Source organism: Zingiber officinale, chromosome 3A (genome assembly GCF_018446385.1).
Source record: "Zingiber officinale cultivar Zhangliang chromosome 3A, Zo_v1.1, whole genome shotgun sequence".
NCBI classification, from domain to species: domain Eukaryota; kingdom Viridiplantae; phylum Streptophyta; class Magnoliopsida; order Zingiberales; family Zingiberaceae; genus Zingiber; species Zingiber officinale.
In genome coordinates this window covers 125,941,086-125,968,766 of record NC_055990.1, presented here as the reverse complement: position 1 = coordinate 125,968,766, position 27,681 = coordinate 125,941,086, and the positions used below count along the sequence as shown (strand labels likewise).

Sequence of the window (27,681 nt, the reverse complement as noted above, 5' to 3'; positions counted from 1 at the left end):
AGGGTTTGGGCCTCCTTGTTCTTGATATCCAAATCTTCAATGACCCTGAGCTTTCTAGTGTTGGCCGAGTTGATGCGTGATTCGTTGTTTTGGGCCTGCTTCATTAGCCTCTCAAGCTGGATGGCTTGGTCATGGTTCTTGTCCCTGTCCACAGTGAGCTCCCGCTTGGACCCCAAAAGCTACTCAGATTGTTTTTCCAAGTCTTCCTTTAGTTGATCCTCCTCTAAAGAAAGCCTCTCGACAAAAGCTCGAGGTGCATCTGTTCCACCAGCTATGTCTTGAAATTATTTATATTCATGATTCAGCTGAGCTGGCCTTTAGCATAAGGCTAAGTCATCCACCCAAAACTATTAAAATAGAAGAACAGTCAAGTGGAGCAGATAGGGAAATATAAATGTTTAAATACCAAGATAGCTTACCCTAGTAGAACTTGGCTGAAATAGCCAGCAAGTTCATCTGGTGAAGTTATCGCCGCTTGGGCTCTAGCATTCGCCCAAGTTTAGGCCAAGGATCTTGAATTTTAATTTTGTGCTAGGGGACTCGTGGTTCGTTGAGGTCTTGATAACATCATGTTGGATTGAGAAGCGCTAAAGGGGAGATAAATAGTGCTCGTGGCTTTCATGCGTTTCGGATTCGTAACGAGTAAGAGCAACAGAAATTAAACAAGACACAGCAAATACACCAAGATTTACTTGGTTCGGAGCTTAGGGCGACTCCTACTCCAATGCCCACACTCGTTGAGCGTTTACTTTGGGAAACAACTATAATTGCGTAAATCATTTACAACTTAAAGATACAAGTACTGAACAAAGAATTACAATACCGACAACACAAAAGATTAGGAAGGTTAGTGTAACGACCCGACCCTTTGGCCTATTTGGCGGCCCATTTGGCGACCTCTCATGTCGTCGACCATCGGCCCTTATGTCGTCGACCCATTTGGCGACCTTTAATGTCAGGATTCAAACTCTAGACCTCCAGGCTTAAGTACTAGAGTTTATGAATCCTGGTAACCAAGTGAGATCATCTCACTTGGTTACCAGGATTCATAAACTCTAGTACTTAAGCCTGGAGGTCTAGAGTTCGAATCCTGGGAGAGACAAAAATCCACTGACCAGGGGTGGAAAGTCCTAGTGAGTAATGGCACGGCCAAGGGTCGTCGGTCGACGACATTAAAGGTCGCCAAATGGGCCGACGACATAAGGGCCGACGGTCGACGACATGAGAGGTCGCCAAAAGGACCGCCAAATGGGCCAAAGGGCCAGGTCATTACAATAAAAAGGTACCTTTTTATTGTAACGACCCGGCCCTTTGGCCCATTTAGGGACCTCTTATGTCATCGACCGTCGGCCCTTATATCGTCAGCCAATTTGGCGATCTCTAATGTCGTCGACCGACGACCCTTGGCCGTGCCGTTACTCACTAGATTTTCGCATTATTCAGAGCTCGTAGTTTAAATATTAGAGTTTATGAATCCTGGTAACCAAGTGAGATGATCTCACTTGGTTACCAGGATTCATAAACTCTAATACTTAAGCCTGGAGGTTTAGAGTTCGAATCCTGGGGGAGGCAAAAATCTATTGACCAGGGGTCAAAAGTCCTAGTGAGTAACGGCACAGCCAAGGGTCGTCGGTCGACGACATTAGAGGTCGCAAAATGGGCCGACGATATAAGGGCCGACGGTCGACGACATGAGAGGTCGCCAAATGGGCCGCCAAATGGGCCAAGAGGGCCGGGTCGTTACATGAAGAGTGAAGATGAGCATATGTAATATGTTGTTTTGGTGAGTATTATGTATTAAACTAAAGATGATTTGAATTGAGGTAATGAATTTAACAGGTGAGAAGTATGTGAGTAATTTAGATATGCAAGTAGTAAGTTCAGAGTAGAAGTTTAGTTTAGATATTAGAAGATAAATTAAAGGGATTTATATGTTGATCAATATAGATTTTATACTGAGGATTCCTTTCTGACCATAAGTTTAATGGCATAATTGATGTTCAGAATTAAAATATTTGGATGTGGCAATATCAAAGATTCCATTTGGTCTCAGCCGGTTACTAGAATCTGAAATTCTATGTTTATAATTGCCATGTGAGAATTTTAGTGCAGATTTTTATTAAGCATTAGTGTGTAGATTTTTAGTTAACATTGAAATGTAGATTTCTGTTGCATTGCAGTACAGAATTTTGTTAAGCATTGTAGTGTAGGTTTGTTTTAAGTATTTAGTTTCTTTAGTAGTGCAGATTTGCTAATAGATAGTTTATGGATAGCATTATAGAACAAGGCTTTAGATTTTCCTTAAATATGCATGATTGTGTGTTACCTAGTTGATTTCACTTATAAACGCATATGAAAAAAATGCCCTAACAGTATTTTGGGATTAAGAAAAGTATAAGAAAGATAAAGAAAAGAAAGAAAAAGACCAAGGTCTTAAATTGATCCTAAATTCCAGAAGTTTAGGATTAAAAGCATACTAAGTGTTTGAATAAATGCCAAGGCATTTTGTTATAAGAGAATTAAAGAATAACAAGTATAAGGAAGTTATAGTTAAAAAGAAAATAAGTATTTTACTTTTTAATGGCATGTACCGGACACAAGGTCCATAGGGTGGGCTCCTAGATCGCCCCTAGGCACAAGATCGCCTAGAAGTACCTTAGTAGTTTCGGGATTAGCTACCTCGACTCATATTAAGGATGCGCGCAAATTGGTACAATGCCGGGCCCAAGAGAAGTTGATTATTATTTTAAAGTAATAAAGTATAAGTTTTGAAACAAATGAAATAAGTTTCATTTATGCTTAAAATCAGTAAGTTTAGTTCTTTTGAATTCTAGCATGCAGTATTAGTTTTGTTTGTTTCCTGATTTGATATTTAGCATGACTAGCTTTATCTACTAGCATGCAGTTTTATCCTTGTATAGCATGATTAGTTATTGGAATTACATGAGTAGTTTCCTTAGCTTTTCTTTGCTATTAGTTTGACATGAGTAGTTATGTTTATGCTTTATTTTCTGTTAGAGCATATAGTTTCTAGTTTTTTTTCTGTATACATGCATATTCATGTTTTTGTGAGTTAGATAGCGCTTACTAAGCAAATTTTGCTTATAGATTGTACTTCCTCTTACTGCAGATACAGGAAAGGAAAAGATATAGAAACGAAGGCGACAAGGAGGTGGTCGAAGGATGTGTGATGCCAGGACTATGGAAGCCTTGGGACTAGGAAGGAGTTTCCTTTAGTTTTCTTTTTCTTTTGCTATGTTAGAAGTATTTGAGACAGTATATGTTATTTTGATGTGATTAGGACATAGTAGATGAATTGTGTTCTTGTGTGATGATTTGTGGTATTGTTTTCTTAAGTTGTTGTGTCTTATAAACTGCGTGGTTGTTTGATAAATGTTCCAGCCGCCTGTGGCTGTGTATAGTATGTTATGTATTAATGATTATGGTCACCGGTACAGGGGAGACTCTGCCGAAATTTTTCGGTAGGGTTTCCATGTGGTTTTTAATCATACCGGTTAAGTAGAGTTAGTAGTTAAGTAACAGTCACTCTTAGGTAGTAGTAGTAGTAAGAAGGGTGGTCTTTACAGTTGTGTCACTACCCCTATAAGCATGTATAATCAGATAAGTACTAACATGATGTGCATAACAAATAAACAAACAAGCATGTAATAGATCAGGTAGTGATCAACCGAAGCAGATAAGAAAACACAATCGTTGCTATTTGTTAAAGACATTACTATGCATATCAAATGACATAAAGTCAAAATACCCGCCTCCAATAGAAAGGATCGTATCCGGTCTAAACTCGACGTCGAGAGGCTCGTCTCGCGTCAAAGTCATGTTTCATCAATATATATACTTTTATTTAGCTAACATTTAAAGGAATGGCTAAATAAAATCCTTAAGGATAAATTAGGGTAAAACCCTAATCAACCTAACCATCGAGTATAATTCATCTACAACAAAAATGATCATACCTAACTAATATCAAATTTGAAACATGACTATAATTTACCATGTATCAAAACGTACCTAAATCACTCCATAACCAATGATGTATGTTACAATTCATACCTAAAACAACATGTATCAAGAGCGTGCCAACTCAATCCATACACCAAACCCTTACCTTACTGCTAGAGGAGGTTGCTGCCGGAAGAAGTAGCTGCTGGAAACCCTCCTTGCACTAAACAATCAAGAAGATAGATAACTGATCAACAAAACAACCCAATTCAAGATATTACCTACTGACCCTACCTCTTCCTTGATGTCCTCAGCCGAAGCAAGATTGCCACGACAAATTTCCACAGCCCCAAATCTGAATGCCCGATATATTGAGTCACTGTCGGATCCAAGAGCAACCCACAGCAAACCCTACTGGAACATTTTCCCCATTGTCGGATTAAGATGTGAACATCACCAATCAAAAATACCCAAATACATAACACAATTCCTTACCTTCTAGATCACTGTGAGGGCACCGAGTCGGGAATTAGGGCACGGGAGGACACCGGCGTTGCTGGAGGGTGCCTCCTGATCGGCGGCGACAGTAGCCCTTGGAGAGAGGGGGCCAGCTAGGGCATGCTGAGGTCTGTTGGGGCGCAGCTCGTAGTGAAGATAGACTAAATGGTCGGTGCTAGGACTGAGAAGGAGCAGCGATGAACACAAACTAGGGCAGCAGAGGAGGGCGATCAGTGCCGGCGCGGTGAGGATCTCCCTTCCAGCGACGATTGGTCCAGCAAGGTTAGGGCAGCGCCGTAAGATGAAGAGGAGAAGACCACCGGTGGAGGAGGAGAAGGGATCGGGCGGCACGGCTCGGGAGAGAAGGGAAGAGAGGGGAAGATCGGCACTGCTCGACCATCGGGAGAAGGAGAGGAGAAGGAAGCGGTTGAGACGAAGGAGAAATAGGAGTTGGAACCGTCGAGTGGCGGTTAGAGCAAGGATTCGGCGGGGAAGAAGACTCGGCGCGAGAGGAAAAGGAATTCAGTGTTGGGGAACGACGTCGGCCACACGCACGGGGAGGAGAAAAGAAAATAAAGAAAAGAAAAATAAAAAGGAAAAGAAAATTTTTCCTCGTTAAAATGGGGTAGCCTAAATAGGCTTTCCCAGAGACCCGTTTTTATCCCCGTAAACTTGTCCATACGAGCTCCGAAAAATTCCAAAAAAATTCTCATAAATTTCAAAAAATTCCCTTATCATTATTCGCCATTTTTTGATATTTTACAATAGTTCTCTCTATAGTTGGTTTTGTTGTGGAAGCTAGTCCCAGCCATGGTCATTGTTGCCAAGATATTCTTTGCAGGTTTGCATTATACTGTATTTTTAACTCCCCATTTTACGAGTGTTAATGTATCATGGAAACATTTTCCACTTTCATAGTTGTGAACAGATGTGTACCAGAGATATTCAATTTTTTTTTCTAGAGATATTCAAATTTTTTTTCATCATTCTTTTCCTATAACATGTTTTGGAGATTAAGTCTCATCAACACACTTTGTCTTATGTGAACTAGAGATATTAAAAAATATATATCATTATTTTTTCAGTAACATGTTTTGGGGATTTTAATTAGTGTCATAGATGCACTATTTGTTTTCTGGCCTCTAGTTATTTAGTTTGCATGTGTTACTCCTATATCCAGTTTAGCCAAGGCAAGGCTTGGGTCTTAGCTTTTCGAGTCTTTTGTGTTTACATGTTTGTTGGTTTTGACCCACATCCAATTCCTAGTTTATGGGCAACCTAAAATTAGTAGCCAAACATGCAAAGTGTCAAAATGTTTCCAGCCATCTCGAGGGAAAAAAACCCTTGTATGATGTTACAGTACTTTCTTATGAATGCACAATGCTTCATTATTATAGCGCCTTTTGATTTGGTCAAATTTATGGTGACTTTTAACTATAAGAATGCCTTTTCTGATTGTCATGATTTGTAAATGCTATAGAGACTTGGCATGGAATCCTAATTATTGATTTTGTAGATGTTCATCAATGCTTTTGATAAAGCTGCCGACTTAGATGTTCTAGACCATCCAATTCCAAACTTCATCTACTACAAGGTATTATATTGTTTTGTATTGATAAATTGTTTTGTCTCAGTTTTTCTGGCTTTGAACTATGTCATCAGGGATTTTTTTCTCTCAGTTTACTGAGCTTCTATGTTAGTTGCTAACTCTTGCTTGATTGCAAGTATTCATGTTCCTTGAGTAACTCTAAGTATTGACCTTCATATTTATTGTTTTACAATTTTTAGTTGTTTTGTTTTTGCATACATGTTACTACCAATTATGTAAATCAAACTTCTCGTTCATAATGAATCTCAACAAGCTTCTGTTGCTGAGGAAAATGATGCAGTGTTCATAATAGTTCATTATGTCTATGAAACATGTATACTTTGAATAATTTAACTCTTTTATATAGTGTTCATAATAGTTCTAAATAGTTTGGTTGTTTTCATTATTAATTATGTAAAAAGTTCAGATTCCTTATAGATAAATGTTTAATACTGTGTGATCAATCACTTCTTAATGCAAATTGTGTCCCTCTTTTTCACTTTTTTCTTGTAGATTTTTGAATTTTGATGTTTTATTCCCGTCACAACTGCATATGCTCATGATTCACATGATTCTTTCTTAAAGATTGAATCTTGATATGAAATCTATCTCTTATTGTCACCTATGCCCTTCAAATTTGCTGAGAGTTGCAAGAGGTCTGTTTTTTTCATACAATTATTCTTCTATTGAGGTCTATTTTTTCTTAGAAGCTTATCTTGAGATGCATGAAATGTAATAATATTACATTTCAATTATTTGATGGTTATATGACATTTAGGTCGTGCAATTAGAATCTGGTGTACAATTTTGATTTCTAATTTGTAATATATATCTTTATTCGAGCAGGTGTCCTCAAGAGTATTGGGAAGAATGCAGAAAAGTCAAAAAAATAAAAGGCTTTAGCAGGTCAAGGAACACTGGGAGCTACAGTGGCACCTCTTCACTAGCATCTAAGCAGAAAAATCTCATGCATTGTAAATATTATTTTCGAATGTTAGAAAATTATATATTAAATTTTATTTTCAAATTTAGTATTTTGAATGATTTATAATACTAGAAAATTATATATAATTTTTTTATTATTTTTATCTAAAAAAAGATAACGATTTTTCACCGTTGTCATATGCAGTATAAAACTGTTGTTAAAAGCACACACTCAAAGAAAAGACAACGGTTTTGCACTGTTGTCTTTGAGCGTGTGCTTTTAACAACAGGGTCTTTAACAATAGTTTTAAATTGCCTACCACAACGGTAAGAAACTGTTATCTTTAACCTTTTTTCTTGTAATGAATTCTTAAAGCATTGATGATACTACCTAGTACAGAAATTCATCTTGTTTATTGATCATGAATCATTAAAGTGCATCAATGGTCAACACAAGTTGATCAAGTGACATGTCAAGTGGATGACTTACTTACAAGAGTTCACCTTTATACTTAAGGCACTAAGTCAGAAGTCTGAACCGTGTCGCAGATGTCTTGAGTTGGTGTTCTTTTTTACTCACCACCATGAGTACCAACATTGCAGGCTTTGAAGTTTTTCCCAATATGTATGTAATTGACCCATCATTCGGAAGGATTTTCCAAGAGGTACATGATGGTCACTGACATTATATTTTGTATAATGCCATTGTGCAATTCTATGTCATTGCCATAGAGAGTACTGACGATCTAGCAAACATGTTTATAAATTTTTAGTGACTGAAAATTGAAATTCATTTTGTTCCTCGAAATTTTCTTTTTATTCAATATAAAATTTCAAAAACATTTTTCCCCTAAGTGGAGCTTAGTTTCTAAAGCTAATATTAGTTTTTTTTTGATATTTTTCCTTCAAACATTATATTTAGTGATATATGAGAAGGGAAGTAGGTCTATCTCATGTGTTTAGGTGGATATGTTTTGATTTTAGTTATTGAATGAAGTTAGTACTGGTCATATTAAGATTCTAGAATTTTGTATTTTTTATTCAAATATTTCATGAAACAAATTATTATACTTTAAGTTATTTGTTTCTTGACATCATGTCAGATAATGGTACATATATTTTTTTATAGTTTAACTGAAAGAATAATTGTTTAAAATTCATCTGCGTACAGGATTTGTAAAATTCAAGTTCCAAGAATGCAACGGAGTCAAATATAGGGAAGAACATCTCTATTGCATAGAAACGAATATTCCTTGTTAATATAGTATGTGAATTTCTTATTTTTCTTTTGATAATAGTTATGAAGGAATAAGTTCCAATTAAAAGCTTTGTACAAATTGGTTCACAAGTAATCAAAAGCTTGAAATAAGGAATTGTCCTTACCAATAATGATATGGATAATGAAATATCCATTCTTTAAGTACTGTTTATCAACGTAATTCTTACAGTATAACATCTATAAGGGTGATTTTCTATTTAAAGTTTGTGCAATTAAAATCGGAGTATTTTTGTTCCATGGGGAGCGATAGTTATCTGTCTATTCTTATATATTGGCAAAAATGTTTAATTTCTTCAGCATATCGTGTGTCACATATACTTTACTGGTTATTCTTTCCTAGCTTCTGACCCTTGAAGAATCTAAAGAAGCTGTATATGGTACCCTTGATGCTTGGGTGGCACGGGAGAATAGCTTTCCATTGGTTTCACTCAAAAAAGCTATTCTTGTTCTTGAAAAGGAGGAACATTATATTGGCATAGAGTTGTGCAAGTATTTCTATTGAAGTACTCTAATGTTTTTAATTGAAGTCTTGTTATTATTGTACTATTTTAGCATTTTTTATTATTGTACATTCCCTTTTCAGCTTGCAGTATTGAATTAGATCAACTATGATCTTCTTTAGGTGATAAAGTGGATTTTGAGCAAAGGTCAAGGAACAACAATGGGTACATATGAGCAACTAATTCGTGCATTAGAAAAAGACAACAGGGCTGAGGAAGCTCACAGAATTTGGATGAAGAAAATCATCTATGATTTGCATTCAGTTCCTTGGCGGTTTTGTGATCTTATGATTTCAATTTATTATCATAATAACATGCTAGAAAGGCTTGTAAAGGTACACTTTCTTGACATATACCCATTGACAAATAGGTATTTACACAATATTTAAATTGTTTTCAAGACTTTATTCAGGAGGTTGTATAATCTGAACATAATTTCTTTTTGATGTTTTGAGTTGATTATGTAGTCAAATAATTCTAGAAATTCACATTTCCTCTTTATGCTATTCCAACTTTGCAGCTCTTCCAGTCACTTGAGTCATTTGGCAGGAAATATCCAACTAAGTCAATTGTCGGGAAGGTAGCAGATGCATATATATATAGTCCTTGATTTATTGGAGGAGAAGAATAAGCTACTAGAGAAGTATAATAAATTATTCAGTGAGGAGTCTGATCAAACTTCCCGAAGCTTACGAAAATCCAAAAGAACCAAGGGAAAGGATGATAATATTGAAGATTAATGCTTTTCCATAAATGAATGTACAAGACATATGCATGAATGTCTAGAATAAATAGGATTCATGACTAAGATTCATGAACTAGTAATCAAAGTATTTCATTTAATTTTAGATACATGTATGTTGCAAGTACATAGAACTAGTTGAAGCATAGACTAGTATAAATAGGAGAAGTCTTGTACCCATTGTCAGAAGAGTTTTTTCTTAACAAGTATAATTCTAACGACTAAAAGCATAAGTCTTGAAATACCCAACATATTTTGTGGTATCAGAGCGAAAGGTTTTGGTTCTAAATATCTCTCGCATATTTATCAATGGCGTCTACAAGCAACCAAGAACTCGCGTTCACATATTCCCAACAAGGTATCCCCATCTTTGTTGGTCAAGATTTTGAATTATGGAACGTGCTTATGAGGACCGTAGTCGTGTCTCACAAATTATGCGATGTTATTGATGAGGGGTATATTGCTCATACTCCGGAGGAGGTTGCGGCATTTACAAATGCGCAGAAAAAAGAGCATAAAGAGAACAAGACGAAGGATGCAAAAGCCTTGTCCTTTATGCATCAAGGGGTGAGCCGATCAATTCTTCCGCGCATTACGATTGCTAAGACCGCAAAAGAGGCCTGGCAAATTCTAAAAAATCAGTTCGGAGGCCATGAGAAGGTAATCACAATTAAATTGCAAAATCTATGGCGAGATTTCGATAATTTGGGAATGAAGGATTCCGAAAATGTGCAAGATTTTCTCTCCAGAGTTTTAACAGTTATAAATCAAATTCGAGGATATGGAGATACTCTAGAAGAGAAAAAGATTATAGAGAAAGTCCTACGATGTTTGCCAGCGAAATTTGAGCATATAGTTGCAGCGATCGAAGAATCCAAAGATTTATCAAAATTGTCTTTGGATGAACTCATGGGTTCTCTTGAAGCCCATGAAAAGAGGATGAACAGATTCTCTACTCAAACCTTGGAACAAGCTTTTCAAGGAAAAATGAATGTTTCTCAAAAAGAGAAAGACAGCCCGCAAGAGAAGAAGAATATATCGGCACAAAGAGCATCGCAAGGAAGAGGTCGTGGCAGATTTCAAAATTCTAATACTCGTGGTCAAGGTAGAGGAGGAAGAGGTAACTCTAGCTCGCGATTCAAGAATCAAGATTCAGATTCTTATTGTCGCATATGCCGAAGAAATGGTCATGACACTCAAAGTTGTTGGAATAGATGCAAAAGGTGCAGAAATGCAAATCACTCAAAAAAAGACTGTTGGTTTCAAGATGAGGATGAGACAAAGGAGGCAAACTTCTTTGAAAAAAATGAAGCCGATCAGGTATTTTATTCATGCTTAAATTCTCAACAGCAACTTGAGAATATTTGGTATGTGGACAGCGGCTGCAGCAACCATATGTCTGGAAATAAGAAGATGTTCGTGGATATCGATGAATCATTTTCATCAGAGGTAAAGATTGGAGATGGCAAAGCACTTAAAATTACTGGAAAATGTGCGGTTTCTATTCAGACAAAAGAAGGGAAAGACAATATCATCAAAGATGTCCTTTATGTGGCGGAATTAACTCAATTTATTGAGTGTTGGCCAGCTCTTGCAGAAAAACTACAAGGTGGAGTTCAATAATGATCATTGTGTCATTATTGACAAGCAGAAGAAACTCACGATGGCAAGAATTAAGATGAGTCAGAATAAAGTATTTCCTCTAAACTTGCCATTAGCCGAGAAAGTTGCACTTCAAAGCATGATGGATGGAGATCATAAGATCTGGCATTTGAGGTATGGACATTTGAGCTACAAAGGTTTAAATTTACTAAAAAAAAGAAAATGGTATTTGGGCTTCCAAATTTTCCATACCAAGATAAACCATGTCAAGGATGCATTTTCGGCAAAATGCATCGGCTACCATTTCCAAAAATATCTTATAGAGCCAAAGTCCCTCTCGAGTTGGTACATGCAGATATTTGCGGACCAACGCAAACTCCATCTCTCAACAATTACAAGTATTTTCTCTTATTCGTGGATGACTACACCAGGATGATGTGGGTCTATATACTCAACCAAAAGTCAGAAGCATTCCCAAAATTGTTGGAGTTCAAGAGACTTGTAGAAAATCAGTGTGGGAGAAAAATAAAAATTCTTCGCACAGATCGTGGAGGAGAATTTATTGGAAATGCCTTCATGGATTATTGCAAAGAGAAGGGGATCCAAAGGCAGTTGACAGTTCGATATAGCCCGCAACAAAATGGAGTCGCCGAGAGGAAAAATCGCACCATAGTGGAGATGGCTCGTAGCATGATGGCGGGTAAAGGACTTCCAAAATCATTTTGGGCAGAAGCTGTAAATGCAGCTGTGTATATTTTGAACCGGTCACCAACAAAAGCGGTTCCAAATAAGACTCCATATGAGGCATGGCTTCAGAGGAAGCCACAGGTAAATAATTTTAAAGTTTTTGGCTGCATCGCATATTCTCATATTCCATTTCAGCAAAGAGAAAAATTTGATGAAAAAGGAGAAAAACATATTTTTGTCGGTTATAGCGACGAGCCCAAAGGGTATCGATTATTGGACCCAAGGACAAATAAACTCATAATTTCTCGAGATGTTATTTTTGATGAAATGCAGTCGTGGAATTGGGGCGATAAAGAGAAGATTGTATCTCAGCCAACACCGCCTATTTTTTTACCAAAGATGATTGATCAATCAAACACAAGTGAAGGTGCAAATACATCAAGTAATAGAGATATCTATCCAGAGTAGAAAGCCCTGTAAGAAAAGTTCGAAGCTTAAGAGACATATATGATTCTTGTGATGTCGCATTTTTTACATATGAGCCACAAACTTATGAGCAAGCTGAAAATCAAGAAGTATGGCACGAGGCAATGAACGAAGAAATTATCAGCATTGAAAAAAACAAAACATGGGAGCTCATAGATCTTCCCAAAGGAAAAAATGTGATCGGGGTTAAATGGATCTACAAGACAAAATTCAAGGAAGATAGCTCAATTCACAAACATAAAGCTCGTCTAGTAGCAAAGGGGTATTCTCAACAACCTGGAGTTGACTTCACAGAGACATTTGCACCAGTTGCTCGCATGGAGACGATACGAATTGTTCTCGCTGTTGCAGCATAATTGGAGTTACCGATCTATCAATTGGATGTAAAATCCGCGTTTCTCAATGGTGACTTGAAGGAAGAAGTTTATGTGGAGCAACCAGCAGGTTATGTTATCGAAGGAAAAGAAGAAAATGTTTACCGGCTTCGGAAAGCACTATACGGCTTAAAGCAAGCACCAAGGGCCTGGAATAGCAAGATTGACCATTATTTTCAATCACAAGGATTCGAACAAAGTCGGAATGAGCCATCATTATATGTAAAGAAAGGTGCGCAAGATTTTCTAATTGTGTGCCTTTATGTCGACGACTTGATATATGTTGGTACTAATCCTTATATGGTGAAAGAATTTAAAGAAGCTATGATGAAAGAATATGAGATGACAGACTTGGGTCTCATGAAGTATTTTCTTGGGATTCAAGTTCGACAATCCAAAGGAGAGATTTTTATGTCTCAAGAAAAATATCTTGACGAAGTATTAAGAAATTTTCAAATGAGCAATTGCAAATCAATCTCAACTCCATTGGCAACTAATGAGAAGTTGCAGCTAGATGATGGAGCAGCTAAAGTTGATGCAAAAATATACAGAAGCTTAGTCGGCTCATTGATCTACTTGACAAATACAAGACCTGACATTGTATATTCTGTCAGCTTGATCTCAAGGTTTATGCACGAACCAAGCAAGCTACACTATGCAGCTGCTAAAAGGATTTTGAGATATCTTCAAGGAACAAGAAAGCTTGGTATCAAGTATGTCAAAGAAAAAGAAAATAAACTTGTTGGATATACCGATAGCGATTGGGCTGGATCACTCGATGACCGCAAAAGTACATCCGGATATATATTTTGCTTGGGTTCGAAAATTATTTCTTGGGTATCTAAGAAGCAGAAGACGGTATCACTCTCATCAGCAGAAGCCGAATATATTGCAGCCACCGATGCTGCTTGTGAAGCTGTTTGGCTAAGAAGAATTTTAAGTGATGTTGAGCAAAAGCAAGAGGCCCCTATAACAATTTTCTGTGATAATAACTCTACTATTGCGATGACAAAGAATCCAGTTTTTCACGCAAGGACGAAACATATTGAACTTCGACATCATTTCATACGAGATCTCGTGAGTGATAAAAAAATTCAGTTGAAGTTCATCAACACAAACAAGCAGTTAGCGGATGGTTTTACTAAAGCAGTAAGCTCAGGAAAAATCGAGCAACTTCGAAATCATGTTCGAATTACATGATCTGATCAAGGGAAAAACATTAAGGAGGAGTATTGAAGATTAATGCTTTTCCATAAATGAATGTACAAGACATATGCATGAATGTCTAGAATAAATAGGATTCATGACTAAGATTCATGAACTAGTAATCAAAGCATGTATTTCATTTAATTTTAGATACATGTATGTTGCAAGTACATAGAACTAGTTGAAGCATAGACTAGTATAAATAGGAGAAGTCTTGTACCCATTGTCAGAAGAGTTTTTTCTTAACAAGTATAATTCCAACGACTAAAAGCATAAGTCTTGAAATACCCAACAGATAAGAGAACAGGTATGCGGCAACTTTTGATTTTGTTCTCAGCAACCAAACTTCTAAGTTTAATAATCTTAATTATTACAGTTGGTTAGATTAGAAACCAAAAAAGGAAAAGTTGTTTAAAACATGTCTGTATTCTACATATTTTCACAAGTTGCAGCTTGTGAACTCCTTAGCCTGGTTGCAAAAGTTCCATTTCACAAAACGAGCATAAGTGGTGTGTATGAATTATATACAGTTTCTTAGTGTTTAATTAAAGTTTCATGATGCAAGATATCATTCACCACAAAGCGATTGCCCGTTTGAATAATGTGCTCTCACATGTAAGCATATATCCTCCGTTGGAAAAGAAGTAATGCGAGACTAGAGAATCGTGCTTACATTCTCAGTGTGTTTTGCAATAGAATGTGTTCTTGCATTCACATCCCACCGTAAGGTATCTGCATAGAGCACATACTATTACTATTTTTAGTTATATTTACTAATCAATATGAACCTTTAAATCAATGCAGCATACTTTTCTCTCTAGATTTTACTAAGGCTTTGTTAGATAGTGAACCTGCTGGAACTTTGATCCTACCTAAAACCTTGATGTTGGGTGGTGGATTAGAGCATATTAAGGCGATAGAGTCATTGGTTCTATGGTCAAATTTAGGTTGAATTTGCTTGAATTGGATTAAGTTTGGTTCATTTAGGTGGAGCTTGGCAACACAATCAATTTTGCCAAGCTCATGCGACTTGATTGAGGTGGACTAGGCCAAATTCCCAGGTTTCATGATGGATTTCTTATGAGATGGTGTGAGTCAGAGTGGTGCTTGAGGGCAAAGTTGACTTCAAGGAAATTGGAGGGTTTAACGTGGCATGAGTGTGTGTATTGGCCAAAGTGAGATTTAAGATGTCACAAGTGGGGAAGATTTGTCATATGTTACTTATGTGACTTGTTTGAGGTGGACTAAGCCAAATTCCTAGGTTTCATGATGGATTTCTTATGAGATGGTGTGAGTCAGAGTGGTGCTTGAGGGCAAAGTTGACTTCAAGGAAATTGGAGGGTTTGGCGTGGCATGAGTGTGTTTGTATTGGCCAAAGTGAGATTTAAGATGTTAGAGGTGGGGAAGATTTGTCATATATTACTCAGATACGACTTGTTTGAGGTGAACTAGGCCAAATTCCCAGGTTTGACGATGGATATCTGTTGGTGCAATTGACCTCTAAGGTTTTGATGTCAGACAAATATGTTTAAATATGTTTAAGTATGAAGTTTGATCAAGGGAAGTTCTAGTTGGAGGCTAGGCAAGGAAAAAAATCTCGGTATATCGTGGAAGCCAGGTGGATAGGTCTGGAGGACTTGATCCCTGGGTAGCTGAATACTGAGTCCTAGTTGTAGGCTAGGTAACGGAAATCTTAGTATATCGAGGAAGCCAGGTGGATAGGTCTGGAGGACTTGATCCCTGGGTAGCCGAATACTAAGTCTTGGTGAGTGAAGCCAAGTGGAGAAAATCCTAGGAGGTGGTAACCTTAGGTAACGAGAAGTCTTGGAGGAGTGAACTCCAAGCAAGGATGATCGGATGGTTTCCGGTCGACCGTGCGCGGTCGACCGGACCAGCGAATCTCGGTAAATCTAGGTTTAGATTTACCATTGTATTCTGTATTACTATTATTGTTGTTGGCTAATGTAGTATTGCAGGAAAAGTCTTAGTGGATCGGGCGATCAGACACTGAGCAGGCAAAAGTCCAAACAGGTCTGGAGGACTAATGTTTGGCAGGTAAGTAGAGGTAAACAACTAGAGGAGCGACAGTGAGGTCGGGTTCCCGAAGGGAACAACCTTAGGTCGCTGATCCAACTGAAGAAACCGGGAACCTTTCAAAAGTTGAGATCAAGACAATCCTACTATCTTACATATTATTCCTGCTTTATATTATTCCTCTAACATTTGTTTTTTAGAGACTTTTTGTCTAATACTGTTTTGTAGATCTGAGCTGATCGGTCGACCGAATAGTAGGATCGGTCGATCGAACCAAGCAGAATCAGCATAGAAATCAGATCATATCAGAACTGAGTCCAAGTCGGATCAAAGCCTGATCGGTCGACCAAACCGTAAGATCAGTCGACCGAACCATAGTGACTCAGCACAAGACAGATCATCAGCACCGATCAGCAGCAAAGGAAATAAGCTGATCGGTCGACCGAACCTGGGGATCGGTCGACCGATCCAATCAGCATTTATTCAGCATTAAAGGATGATCTCGACAAAATCATGATGAACAGGGAAGGAAGCTGTTTGGTTGACCGAAAGGCATGATCGGTCGACCGAACCATTAAAGACCAGTAAATGCAAAAGATCGAGCTAGCTTCGAATTTTAGCCAGGAAGGAAGGGAGCGGGTTCGGTCGACCGAACAGTGGGATCGGTCGACCGAACCTCCAGTACACCTATATAAACAGGCTCGAAGATAGAGGCTATATAGAACTTTCTGATCAAATCTTGTGCTCCTCTGCAAGCTGCTCACGCTAATCATCTTCGTCAGCTTAGCAAGCAACATCATCTGGAGTACCGACCTAAGCCTCATCTGCAATTCACTTGTCGGTATAATTTAATTTAAGCTTGCATTGTAATTTTATTTAAGCAAGATAGTAGGGTGTTACTATCTTGCTCCATTGTACGATTCACTTCTTTCTGAGGATTTCAGAAAGAAGGATTATTGCTTTGCCCATCGGTGCGGTCAAAGACAATGGGCCTTCAAGTAGGAGTCGAGCTAGGCTCTGAACGAAGTAAACGAATTGTGTCTCTTTCTACTTTCCGCTGCTTAACTTTGTGTTTTAAAATACGAAACGAAGAGTTTTGAAAAGCGTGATATTCACCCCCTCTATCGCACTACTCGATCTATCAATTGGTATCAGAACCTCGTTAGCTCTGAAAGTTCTTAACCGATTTTCAAAGCTTTTTTAAAACTTTTTCTTTTCTTTTAGAATATTTTTCTTATCTCTATTTATCTCGCACCGCTAATCCCAAGACACAAGTCTTGGAAATTTGTTTTCTATTTTTTTCTTGCAAGAATGTCGACATCCTATTAAGAAGGAATAAACATCTACGAACCTCCACTGTACAATCAAGTTTATTTCAATATCTAGAGACGAATGATGGAATCTTTTATGGAAGTGAGAGTTTTGACAATTGGATCGCACTGAGACAAACTTCTTGGAACCCACATGCAAACACAAAGGTAATAGATATATTAATTAGTGTTTTGCCTAACAAAATTTTGTGTCAATTAGAAAATTACAAGAACGCTTTTGAGATGTGGACCAAATTGATTGAGCTTCACGAGACTTCGTCGAGGCTAGAAGATCAAGGCGAAAGTCAGTTCAAATCTGAGTCCGAATTCAGAGAGCAATCCTCAGAATCAGATCTAGAAGAACAAGACGAAATCAGCTTCATCGCAATGGTAGCTGAGGAGGAGGCTGATGGATCCGAACTCGAGTCAGAACAAGTGTCCAAACCCGAACCCAAGCCCAACCAAATGTTCGAGCCTGAATCTGAAGTAGCAATGGTCAAGGGGGAGAATCCTAATAAAGATTCAGAAGGTAATATTGTAAATTCAAAATTTAAAGAACACATAACATGTTTCAAGTGCAGAGAAAAAGGACACTACAAAAATAAATGTCGGATGAGTCGATCTGTACAACTAGAGGCAAAGGAGGAACTGATGCCTAGAGTTCGGAAAAGGAAGGATCACATCGAATGTTTCAAGTGAAAAAAGATGGGACACTACAAATTTCAATGTCTGGAGAAAATACCCAAGGATTCAGGGGGAGCAAATATGGTAAATAAATTTAATTTATACGAAAATTTGCATGCTCTAGATTCTTCTTGTTTGAATTGTGCTAAGAATTTAAAACATCATGAAAATCCTACGTTACTTAACAAAACCAATTTAATTAATAAAAATTTAAATATAACCAAAATTGATCAATTCGACCCAAACTTTAATCAAGACCTAGATCTAGTTAATCAAAACTTATTTATTCAAGATAATTTGAATTTAAATCAAAATAACAATTATCTAAAATTAACTAACAATAAACAGAACCTAACTAAAAATTTAGAAAATAAACATAAGAAACAAAACTATAAATTAAATACAAAATCAAATTTTAGATAACTAGAAAAACAAAATAATATTTTGAAAATAAAATTGATAAATTAGAAAACATTATTAATAATTTTATCAACTCACAAAATCTTGATTTCAGTTATAAATCAAAACCAAATCTGAAACAAAACTTTTATAAACTTAATTATAATCATGTACCCTTTCATTACGAAACTAATCAATATTGATAATAATAATAATAACAATAAAACAACAACAACAACAACAATAATAACAATAAAACAACAACAACAATAATATAATAACAATAATAACAAATAATATAATAACAATAACAATAATAAATAATAATAATATAACAACAATAAAAATAAAACAACTATAACAAAGTAATAATAAACAATACTAAACAATAATAAATAAAAACAATAATAATAATATGACTTGTTTGAATTGTTTGACTTGTTATGATCATGCATATTTATCTGTTAAATACCTTGTCAAGCATCTTCTCTTTATGCTGTTAGAACGGTTAGTTATAAAAGGTTTACCAAACCCTAATAACATAGCATCGGAATGGATTATAATGATAGTACGTCAAGGAAACTTTGTCGAAGGCATGTCTAGGCTGAATATAAAATTCTACCGGGTGCACTAGACTTATTGGATCTGACCGAAGCTACCCCAGTCAAACATGGGCTAGTTAGACCAAAATTTAGTATTAAGTTTTTTAGGCGAGAATAGTTTGGAAGTCTTCAGCTAGTGATCCACCGTTGATACACAAGAAGGTCGTAAGCCTCACTAATGAACTGAAAGCTTATCCTTATAAAGCCTGCTTGATTAACCCAAAGCTAAGTTTGAATCTAACATGGGTTCAATAACCTTTTTTCAAACTTAATTAATTAAACTTAATTGAATTTATTTTAAAATTATTAATTAAAATTATTTTAAAACTTAATTAAAATCATTTTCAAACTTAAATAAATCAATTATTAAACTTAATTAAAATTATTTTAAAACTTAATTAAAACATAATTAAAACTTAATTAAAATTATTTTAAAATTTAATTAAAATTATTTTAAAAGTTAATTAAAATTATTAATTAAAATTATTTTAAAAGTTAATTAAAATTATTAATTAAAATTATTTTAAAACTTAATTAAAATTATTAATTAAAATTATTTTAAAACTTAATTAAAATCATTTTTAAACTTAATTGAAATCATTTTAAAACTTAATTAAAATTATTTTAAAACTTAATTAAAATTATTTTAAAACATAATTAAAAAACATAAAATTATTTTAAAACTTAATTAAAATTATTTTAAAAATTAATTAAAGACTTAAAATTAATCAAAATTATTTTAAACTTAATTTTAAAAAAATTAATCATTTTAAAAACTTAATTAAAATTATTTAAAAACTTAATTAAAATTATTTAAAAACCTAATTAAAATTATTTTAAAAACTTAATTAAAATTATTTAAAAACTTAATTAAAATTATTTTAAAAACTTAATTAAAATTATTTTAAAAACTTAATTAAAATTATTTTAAAACTTAATTAAATTTATTTAAAAACTTAATTAAAATTATTTTAAAACTTAATTAAAATTATTTTAAAACTTAATTAAAATTATTTTAAAACTTACTTAAAATTATTTTAAAAACTTGATTAAAATTATTTTAAAAATTAATTAAAATTATTTAAAACTTAATTAATACCTAATTTAAAACTTAATTAAGACTTATTTTAAAACTTAATTTAAAACTAAATTATTTTAAAAAAACTTAATTAATTTTTTAAAAAAATTAATTAAAATTATTTTAAAACTTAATTAAAATTATTTTAAAACATAATTAAAATTATGTTAAAACTTAATTAAAACCTAATTTAAAACTTAATTAATTAACCCTAATCATTAACTAGTTTAACTTAATTAAATTAATTTAATAAACTGAATTAATTCTTAATAAATCTCAACTTGAAATCTTAACTTTAATCAACAAATAAAGTACTTTAACCTTAAACAAAATTAAATTTTTATAACTAATCCTAAAATCTTTACCTAATTAATTCCTACGAAATTAATAATAATTCTTAACCTAATTAATAATAATACTAAATTAAATTGAAACTAACCTTTAAATTATGTTTAAATCAATCAATAATCTAGCAATCAACCTATAACCATAGCTATTAAAAACAATTCTTATCTAAATTCACTTAATAACTTTACAATTTCTAAACTAAACATTAATTCAATTCATTCACAAAATAAATGTTACCATCTATTTAACTTACAATAGTCAAAGTTTAACTAAAATTCAATTTAAATTTCAACAAATTCAAAATCAATAAAGTCATCTCACACAATTATAGGATTACCATACTTGAAAATTTAAAATGGGTGAGATGCTAAGAAAATTAAAATTTAAAAGATTTTGTTTTGATTGATGATTGATTGGGTGTATTATATAAATTATTATTGTTCATCGCCTAAGTCTTTAGAACCTTAAGTCAAACGTCATCCTTAGATACACATAGAAAAGTTTTCCTTGTGGGTAACAAGGATATCTAAATGGAATGTCTGATTAAGGGGGAGAGACTTGACTGAAGGGCATATTTTTTATATATCATTCAAAATCTTGCTTTTGAAAACATCTTTTTGAATAAATGTTTCAAAACATTTTTTTTTAAAAAAAAATTGCTTGATAAAACTTCTTTACAAATCTTTTTGAAAATTATCTTTAAAATCTCTTAATAAAATACTTTTTGAAAATTATCTTTACATAATTATTTAAAGAAATCTGGTTTTGAAATTTACTTAAAAAATATTTTTGAAAAATTACTTACAAAACTCAAAATACTATCTTTTAAACCTAGTTCAAGTATTATCTTTTTAAAATCATATTCTTCAAACTTTTTGAAAACTTTTTGAAAATTCCTTGAAAATAAAATTTTACTTAGAGAATTTTGTTGAGAATTTCCTTGAAAATTACTTGAAAATATTTTTTGAACTCAGCTTTAACAAGGATGCTTGATAAAAACTCTTTACAAATATTTTTGAAAAGTATTCTATAAAAATATCTTTCAAAGAAATTTTGCAAGCATTAAGTCTTCTATATCATGGTTTTGCAAAAATACTTTAAGTCTTGAAATACTTTTTAAAACATATTCTTGAGAGATTTTACTTAGTGCATTCTTCAAAATTATTTTAAAAAAGATACTGTAAATTTACTCAATTTTTTTCACGGAATGAGGTGTCACGCCCCCAAAGGAGTCCCTGCCAGAAGAAATTTCGGCAACATCTCCCCTGTATAGGTGACAATCTGAAACATTACTACATACAAAATATACATCAGCCACATTCGGTTGGAATATATATAGAATATAACTATCACAACCACGCAGTTTAATAAGCCTACACAGCTGAATAAAAATAATAACTGACATACCAACATCATCCATAACCATCAGCCTACACGGCTGGAACAACATAGAAACAGACACAGCGGAAGACAGGACAATAAATACTCAGCCTGCACGACTGGATGTAAAATATACATTACTACATACTGAAACATTACTACATACAAAATATACATCAGCCACACTCGGCTGGAATATATATACCATAGAAAATGGAAACAACACAACCACTCAGTTTAATATACTCAGCCTACTCGGCTGGACAAAATAAAATAACACATAACCACCATCTATAACCATCAGCCTACACGGCTAGAACAACATAGAAATAGACACAGCGGAAGACAGAACGATAAATACTCAGCCTGCACGACTGGATGTAAACACAGCGGAAATCACAAAAGGAAAACGAATGTGTGACTGACAAAGACACTAACCAAATTACCTGCAACCACCAGACTAGACTCCAAAAATTCACATCGACTTATTGAAAAACAAAATACACAAAATCGACATACCATCCAAACAATACTAAAACAAAACAAGAAAACTATCCTCGAGTGTGACGTGGGACTGGCAGCCGACATCTCTCCAAGCATCCATGACTCATCTACCTGTTACCTGGCGAAAGAAAACCATTTTGCGAGGTGGTGAGTATTGGAACTCAGCGGGTAAGGAAAGAGATAGTGCATGAACATAATAAACCAATAGAGAATGTCAAAAGGAATACAGTCTCATAAGAGGAATAGCAGATACTACAATAGAACCAAAATAAGCACTGATACCTGAAACCATTTCCTAGGCTAGGTATAGTAGGTCAGAATTGGTACTAATCTGCTACAGTACTGCTCAAAACCACATAGGTAATAAGCAAGGTATATACCAATTTTCAATGACTAGACATCTACAACGAACACATATCTCAACACCAGTAAGCATATCAACACAAGCGAACAACAGAAGCAAGTAAGCAATATCTGCATATATAAACAACAATAGCCAAAACAAATATAAAAATAAACAGCGTATGCACGGATGGCCACTCCCGCCCACCTCTCCGCACCATGACCCCTGTATGATCGAGAGGCCGGGTCAGTGACAGACTGTACACCACTCCAGTTACCACTCACACGAATGGCCGAGGGGACAGTTGCATAGTAGCTAACTAGCTACATCTGCGATGGGGTCCCTGTTGCTCGTACTCCAGCTACCACTCACACGAGTGGCCGAGTGCGGCACGACAGGACAAGCGGCATCAACTCCAGCTACCACTCTCTCGAGTGGCCGAGGATGCGGCATGCATGCAATGATATGATGCAAACAATGCAACAGTCATCATATATATATAAGCAGAAACAGGTATGCTACATGAAGGCTGCATGCTCAACATAATATATAAATAAATAACAGTCAAAGCATACAAACATGGTATCTAGTATCTGCTACTGATCACGGACAACAACAAGAAACTGTATAGATATGGAACGAATTTCTCAAAGATTGCGTGGAAGTATCAAGTGCAGGAAAGTAAGAGTGGAGTCAAGGTAAACAGTCCTTATCCAAAATAATTCATGCACTAAGGTCAAAGTACTAAAAGAAAACAAAGCAAGAAATACCCGCCTTTATACGTAGATCGTGCCGGAATATCTTCACACCTTAGAGTTCGCTTCAAATCAGAATCAAACCCTACAATATAGGATATATATCATAACTAGGTTCTACCATACATAAATAGAAAAAAAAACCTAATCTCAATCTAATTATGTAACACCAACTAATCCCACACATAAAATAGATCAAATACTACATTTATCTCTAACCAACTGAACAACTGGCTAGACTACCACAACCTAACCATGAAATTGATTACAACTAATTAACTTGAAATCGATCTTATCCCTTGATTAATCCACCTAATTCAATATTACAATTTGATCCCTCTCAATGTAGCAAATAATCGATTGCCAATTCCCTAACCAAATTGATTCAACATCACCGATACAACATGAAACAATCTAATTAGAAACCCCACTTCCCTTTTGACAAACACGAATCCAGAAAACCTTAGAGAACCGGATCAAGAACAGAACCCAGCATTAAAAACCAAATCCATCACCCACCCCTTGCATCCAACTCATAACCCTCTCTCACAGAACTTAGCACAATGAAAAAGAACCGAATATAAGATCACTTGTAACCCTCCTCATCAGCAATCCAACAAGAAACCAAAAGCTTAACAGATCAAGACTCCTCCAGCAACACTCGGATCCTTATGCTAGCTTACCAAAATAAACACTCATCCATACCTATGAGGGAGAGATCATCGGCGTGGGGGCTCAAGGGAGAAGAGATCGCCGGCTGTGCGCTGCACGTGCCAGGAGGAGAGGGAAGGTCTGCTACCCGTAGCTCGTGGTCGAAGGATGCTGGTGGAGCTAGGGCTCGCTGGGGTCGGCGTCGAGTAGAGGTGGTCGGCAGCATCTGTGGTGCTCGCGTGAGAAGGAGGGGTCGCGAGAGGTTGAGGGTTCTGGAAGAGAGATCGCCGGCGGTTGTGGCTTGTTCGCGTGAGGAGGAGATCGGCGGCGTCTGGAAACTTGAGAAGGGGAAGGGAATCGCCGGCTAGGGTGCGGTGGCTCGCGAGAAGAGAGGAAGGAGGCGCGTCGCGAGGCAGGGGCTTAAGGGAGTTCGGCGAGGGAAATTAGGGAGGAGAAAGGAGAAGTTAGATTTATATAATTAAACCTAGGGTTTAATAAACTAACGTTAGGTTAATTTAATTAATCAACTCCCAATTTAATTGGGATTTCAAACAGATCTTTTCCAAAGCCTATAATTTTATCCCCTCAAAATACATCATATGAGCTCCAATTAAATCCCAGAAAATTTCTACAAATTTCTAAAAATTCCGTTAAGGTTTTTCGTCCATTAAACTTTATTTATTTATTTATTATTTGTTTCAGTATTTTATATTCTCCCCCACTAATAAAAATTTGGTCCCCAAATTTCCTGCTCAACTCCTGGATCTTCATCCTAGGGTAACAACAAACAACATATTCTAATACCGCTCCATCCAAGTATTCATGAACAAATCTCCAACCTCAAGGGATGACTTTGTGGGTTATAAGTTCACCATACTTCCGCTACACTCACACTGCTACCTAGTCAACCGTGAGTAAATCAATCATCTCGAAAATCCATAACGCCCACTATCCACGAAACCTTCAACAGCTGTATAGCGCTCAAACTATCGACATCATCAATCAAACCTACTAGACTTACTAGGAAACAATTGAGTTAATGTAGTTGAGTTCATCAAAAGTACCAGTTTACTAACAAGTAGCACAGCTACCAATCATGAGAATACTATGTGCAACAACGAAACTTATAAAGGGCTTCTATGCGGAAGATTGTATCTTAAGAGGGGAAGTTTCATCCCTGGCCAGATAATTCATCAAAAGGAATCAAACAGAATTGTCCACTCTCTCTAGATTTTCATGCTTTGAAAACCACTACAAATGATTAAAGGACCAGTTGCAAAGCGGATCATCCAAAATCATAGATGGCCAACAAACATGTAACAATCAATCAAATGGGCAATACCCAAAACCATATTAAACAAGACAGATCACTAGTGTACCTAATAATAACCTTCCATTTCATGCCCGGGAGACGGAGCCCAGTAACCTCTATTTATCAAGCAGTATGTTATCCTCATTTCCCAAAGTATCCTATCGTAATTCATAAATGCCAATAGAATCACATGCATACACTAGCAAGGAAGCAAGACCCAACTATAGAAGGGCAAGGAGAATTAGTCATCTCCGTAGTGAGTATTTTACACAGGTCTATCACCAACAACTTGCAAAAAGTTGTTCAACAACCACACTAAAGATCTATAACTATTTGGGCCAGCTTTGCAGGAATCGTTCAACAAAGTGAAGCGTTATAACTATATTGGAATGGATATTGGGCTACACTTTGAGATTATACTAGACAAAAGAACATGGGACTCAATGAGGTTAACCTTGAATATGATCAGTCCGACATTACTGCATCTTAGAAGGAAGTGCAAGATATAATAGGAGATGACAAGTATGACGTTAAAGATGACAAGTAGCACAAATAACTTATAAGAGAACAAGCTGTTCGTGAAAGGATACCTATGGAATAGAGTCACGCTTGCAACTTCAATTCAACCTACCTCCACCTCGACCAAGACATTGTTGATCAGCAAACCATAGTTCACTAAGATCAAGCAGGTGTTTCTATTGAACCTATGTGCTACTAAGGTCTCTCACTTAAATATATATAAAAAGAGGGGGAGTCACTAAACCCTATTAACGTGTGATGCTATAGAAGAATTTATATCTTCTATATCAAGTTCGAGTCCATAAAAATATCTAGGGTACTGTAAACCTAAATAGCAATATCAAGGACTCCTCGTGTCTGTACAACAAACATACCCAAAAATAAGATCACTGGTATAAACTCTGTAATCTAATCTTTAACTAAAATCACTAACTCCATAAATATCAAGGCGTCATACTCTTTAAGTTACTATCAACATCAAAGACTAAATAATATACCATCAACTCTAATGTCCACTAATAGATCATCAAAGGACAACATATCACCATATCAAATCTAACCAATGACTGACACCACAAATCATACATGACATAAACACATGATATAAACAACTTAACAAGTATACATGGTATAAACAACTAACCAAGTACTAACAAAAGTGTATGATAACGGTATACCACATACCTCCTATAGCTTGGAGATTCCTGCCACTGCCTGGTCCCACAACTCGAGAGTCAAATCGAGAAATCAACTTACAAAGGGAAAACAAAACGAACGGAAGATCGAAAATCATAAACCGAAACAAGATCAAAATTCCAGAACACAAAACACAGCATTTGACTCGAACCATGCTCTGATACCACTAAATTGGTATCAGATTAACTTGAAAATAATCATAAACCGAAACAAGATCGAAACTGCTCTGATACCACTAAATTGGTATCAGATTAACTCGAAAATAATCATAAACCGAAACAAAATCGAAACTGCTCTGATACCACTAAATTGGTATCAGATTAGCTCAACAATTTGTAAATCCAGTCAAAAATCAAAATCCCAAAAACACACAACCTAACCTTCGAAAATCCAAAATACAAAAAACAAAAAACATCGTAAACCCGCTCTGATACCACTAAATTGGGATCAGATTAACTCAAAAATCCAAAACATGGAAACAAATCGCAAAAACCTGAAACATAAAAATAGGATTCGCAAAACCTAAGCTTTGATACCACTAAATTGTCACGCCCCCAAAGGAGTCCCTGCCAGAAGAAATTTCGGCAGCATCTCCCCTGTATGGGTGACAATCTGAAACATTACTACATACAAAATATACATCAGCCACACTCGGCTGGAATATATATAGAATATAACTATCACAACCACGCAGTTTAATAAGCCTACACAGCTGAATAAAAATAATAACTGACATACCAACATCATCCATAACCATCAGCCTACACGGCTGGAACAACATAGAAACAGACACAGCGGAAGACAGGACAATAAATACTCAGCCTGCACGACTGGATGTAAAATATACATTACTACATACTGAAACATTACTACATACAAAATATACATCAGCCACACTCGGCTAGAATATATATACCATAGAAAATGGAAACAACACAACCACTCAGTTTAATATACTCAGCCTACTCGGCTGCACAAAATAAAATAACACATAACCACCATCTATAACCATCAGCCTACACGGCTGGAACAACATAGAAACTGTCACGCCCCAGAGGAGTCTCTGTCCGAAGAAATTTCGGCAGCATCTCCCCTGTACGGCGGACAATATGAAACTTTCTACATATCACATATACATCAGCCACAGGCGGCTAGAATGATAACAATAAATAAAAACAAACACCACGCAGTTTATAAAGATATTCAGCCTCTGGCTG

General features: G+C 35.6%; 1 pseudogene; it reads left to right on the top strand.

Annotated features, from left to right (window-relative positions):
- Positions 1–5,271: 5,271 nt before the first annotated feature.
- Positions 5,272–9,492, top strand: LOC122050633 (annotated as a pseudogene).
- Positions 9,493–27,681: the final 18,189 nt, after the last annotated feature.